Source organism: Callospermophilus lateralis, chromosome 7, assembly GCF_048772815.1.
Source record: "Callospermophilus lateralis isolate mCalLat2 chromosome 7, mCalLat2.hap1, whole genome shotgun sequence".
NCBI lineage: Eukaryota > Metazoa > Chordata > Mammalia > Rodentia > Sciuridae > Callospermophilus > Callospermophilus lateralis.
The window spans coordinates 35688348-35693064 of record NC_135311.1 but is presented as its reverse complement, the minus strand read 5'-3'; the positions used below and the strand labels follow the sequence as shown (position 1 = coordinate 35693064).

At 35.4% G+C, this 4717-nt stretch overlaps 1 pseudogene; it reads right to left on the bottom strand.

Annotated features, from left to right (window-relative positions):
* Positions 1 to 465: 465 nt before the first annotated feature.
* LOC143404165 (olfactory receptor 4F3/4F16/4F29-like) lies at positions 466 to 1449 on the bottom strand (annotated as a pseudogene).
* Between the last annotated feature and the right edge of the window lie 3268 nt (positions 1450 to 4717).

Here is a 4717-nt window from a genome sequence, read left to right as displayed (position 1 = left end):
TAAGGAAACCTTACATGATCTATAAAAAAAGACTAACAATAAAGTTTTATAAATTTGCAGAATACAAAATTAAACAAAAATCTACTATATTTCTCTATACTCACAATCAACAATCATAAATTGAAACAAAAGTCAATATCATTTAAAAGTACATCAAGATATAAAATACTTATGGATAATTTTTTTAATATGCAAGAATTGTTTACCAAAAACTTCAAACATTGCCAAAAGAAATTAAAGGGAACAAGTAGATGAATGAATGCAATGTATTTAAGATACATTCTTCAAAATAAATGCATATATTCATCAGATAATAATTATGTGTCTATAACATTCCAATCAATATTCTGTCTCAAATTTCCAGAATCTAAAATATCAAAGAAAGAAAAATATAGTTACATCATAGTTCATGAGACAACTTTATCTTATCTTTTAAGAGATCTTTCTATAAATTATAAGCTGTTTTCATACCCTCTTCATTGCTGCCTTCATCTCTTTATTCCTGAATGTGTAAACGACTGGATTCAGAAAAGGAGTGAGAACTGCTTCAAAAATAGCAAGAAATTTGTCTATCTGTGAATTAGAGCGTGGCCATGTGTAAACAAACAGAGTCCAACCCAAGAACAAAATGACTACAGAAATGTGAGCTGAGAGAGTAGAGAGGGCCTTGGAGGAACCACCTGAGGAATGTTTCCAGACAGTGAACAGGATGAAGACATAGGAGATGAGAAGCCTAAAGAAAGAGCCAACGCAGATAAACCCACTGTTGACAGTGACCATGAACTGCAATTTGTAGGTGTCTGCACAGGCCAATCTGAGAAGCAGAGGGAGGTCACAGTAAAAGCTGTCCAATATATTAGGGCCAAAAAGGGTACATTAATAAGAAATGCAAGTTGGAACAATGAGTGAATAACGCCAAGGCCCCAGGCAGCAGCCAGAAACAAAATGCACATCCGTGGGCTCATGATGGTCAGGTAGTGCAGAGGCTTGCATATAGCCACATATCTGTCAAAGGCCATGGCCATGAGCAGCTTCATCTCCACAACACCAATGACATGAATGAAGAAGATCTGAGTGATGCAGCCTCCAAAGGAGATGACTTTGTGCTTTCTGAAAAGATCATAAATCATCTTGGAAGCAGTGACAGAGCAGGCTCCCAAGTCAATGAAGGAGAGACCTGCTAGTAAGAAGTACATAGGGGAGTGTAAGTGAGGATCAGTGGTCACAGAAAACACAATGAGGATGTTGCCAGTCATGCTTGCCCCATAGAGCACAGAGGAGAAGCTGGATCTCCTGCGAACAAGTGAGTTCCAGAAACACAAACTCAGACACCACCGCGTGATTCCCTCCATCAATTGATCCAGCCGACTGGGCTGTGGCTAAACTTACAAGACTTGAGAAAATGAGAAGGAAATTGTGATTACAGGGATAACAATGTGCTAAAATCATTGCAGAATTCTCATTGGGAATGAACAGTGTAGCATAATCTAGTTATTCAAATGTACCAAAATAATAAAAGCAATACAATACCATCAGAATGTGTAGGCTGCAACAGGATATAAACATGTCACCAACTCATTGTAATGTTCTCTCTCAAATTAACAAATTGGGCAAAAACAAAAGATTCATGACTACACATGATGTTCACCAGGTATTTAAAACACTGTAGTATTGACTTTTTTTCTCATTTCCAACATATTCCACGCTGTACTTATGCATATTCTCATAGTTGCCTTCCCTCTCCAGTTCACACTCACAATTCTCTAACAGAATGTTTGGATATGAGGAAAATATCATGATTAACAGAGATGCCTGAGTCATAAATTGAGACTGAATTAAGGTAGGCTGTAGATGGAGAGTGTAGAGAGACCAGGATGTGACAAATCAGCCCTCAACTATAGGACAACAAGGGAAATATGTGCACATTCACTTTCTTTAAAACATGTTTTCTCATGTTCACTGCTATCTGGTGCCTCCTGTTTCAACATAATCTTTCATTATTATATAACCCCCAATGGCTTCATATCCTGTAAGATTCAACAGGAAACCTGTTCTGCTCATCATGTCTTTCTCTAGACCTAATAAATGTGCATATGGAGAATTTCACCTGAGTTTCTACTAAAAAACATGTCTAAAAGGCCTAACAAGGATGTAGGATAGATCTTCATGAAGGTATTGAGAACTAGCTCTTGGAATAGCTATTAGTGTTAATTCCTCTGTGTCTCGGCCTCTTCTTGATATCAACTTTTAGGTCCCTTGGCATTCTTCACCTTGTGAAGTATTCAGTACCTCCACATAGTAAATGACACTTGGTATTATTCTGGTTATATTGTCTAAAATTTATTCAGACACAGATATTTTCTCTTCAAGAAAATTGGGAGTTTACACTTTAAACTTCATGTTTATAAAATGAGATGAATTTCAAATATAATATGTCACTTTTGAGAAGTGACATATTAATATTTCTTATTGACTTTAAAGCACAGGATGACACTGGACTTAGTCCTTTAATGCATATTAAATTTATGGTGAAGTAGAGGATGAGCAAATAAAAACCCTGTTTCTCTGTATCCCAAATTGATACTCACCTTAATCATTTTCTAAAGTAGAAAGGACTTTCTGAAAACACCTAAAAAAGGTTATTTTTAGAAGTTGCTGAGGTACAAATAAAATAGATTCCCTAACATCCTATATTTTTTGCAGCTACAATTTCAGACCTTCTCATACAAAGGGCCATCTGCCTAATGCCATCATTCATCCCAGACCCCCCAAGACTCAGAGATATACAATGTCTTCCCTCCAATCCTTGTCACCACCACTAGCATGAGTCTCATCTACACATAGTCATTACGCTGTCACTTCTTAAGCTTATAGTCCAAAAGCTCCATGTGTATACTTTTCATGACTAGAAACCCGTAGCCTGGGTGGGAGGAGGAACAGCCACAGGCCCTACCCATGTGAGTAGGGTGACTCAGCCTGGGACTAAAGGGAACATGCATGCAGAGACTATGATCACTGGGAAGGAGGCAGGGAAATGTAGTCACTGCTGAAAAATAGCTACAGCCTTGGTGAGGGAAAACACACGTCTCCAGTATAATGAGGTGAAAACGTACATAGAATGTATAAAGAACATTTTGTCCAAGCTGATCATCATTCACATGAAAAACCTGAGACCCAGAAAAGCAAGCTGAGCCTACAAAATTCACACAATTTGCAGAACGGGTACCAGAACCCGGTGATTCTTATTTCATGAAACGTGATATGAGCGCTGAGGTTGCGGCTCAGTAGAGTTGCCTCACGTGTGTGAGGCACTGGGTTTGAATCTCAGCACCACATATAAATAATGAATAAAACAAAGGCCTGAACAAAATTTTTAAGAAAGGTGTGATATGATAGGACAAATCATCATAATAACCAAGTAAAATGAGAAAATATTCAAGTAAAAAAATAGTCAAGTAAAAAGACCAAAACTCAAAAGCACAGAAGAAGGTGTTTTTCCTGGTTAAAACTCAAACTAACGAGAGACATTTATAAAATATATTATGATACTAAATTATATAGCAACAATGCCAAATAAATAGTATATAGAAGGTGTACTTACTTAAAAATTACTTAACTTGTATAATAATAAAGCATATTTGGGAAAGTAATTTTCATTACTATCATGATGTGTGTACTCATTTTTTTATTTTTCTGGTTGTATAACTAGTCACTACAGCTGTTAAAATCTTAAGGTCATGCTTCTAAGAAGTTCATCCTTTGAGACTTTCTAAATTTTATTATCCTGATAGGTCAATTAAGATCCCAATCTCTTCTTGTAGTTTTACTGACAATTCTCCTTCATAATGATTTGGGTTTTTTTAACTCCAGTAAATCAAAGAACCAAAAAAACATTGAAAAACATGAATGGTTCATATAACAAGCACAGCCTAATGTAGCATATAATAAATATCAAATGAATAGTAAGTTAAATGTCTGGCAAGGTTGTAGGGGGAGTGCTATAGGGATTCAAGGGCAGAAGGTAGAAATTTATCAAGAACAGGACAGCTCTGCTAGTGACAGAAACATTGATATGGATTTTAAGGGATTTATAAAAAATGAATAGGAGACAGAAACAGTATATACCAGATGTGAAAAATACCCTAAATCATATAAAATGAAGAGACTTTTAGTATTAAATATTATTATTCCTGTATGTATAACAGATGTCATATCCTCAGGTATATATAGTGGATAGCTCTTTACTGACAGGTTAGATTTATAACTCCACCCTATATAAAGACCATGCCTTCAAGTCAATGGTATTTGTTATTCCTGGTTCTCTTCTCTACATCGTATTTTCTAATATGTTCAGCATTCATAAGAGAAAATGTCTCATTTAAAAATTTATATGACTAATGGTCTCCCAGTAAAAATATATTTTATGCACACATATAAATGTGTATGTGTTATATATAATACATACACATATTTAATTCTTTCTGAGGATAAGATAGCGTTTAATTCTCAAACTTACAGCCAAGCATCCAACTGATTTTGTTGAAGTCTACAGGATGATCTGAGACACAGACAAAGTAGAATGGAGATAAAATGCAATAGAATGAAGATTAGAAATATGAGAAAGATGAGAAAATTAGTAAAGATATGCATAATGATAAGAAACTAAAGGAAAGACAAAGACAAAAAAAGAAAGATCTGATAATATTCAGGTAGTATA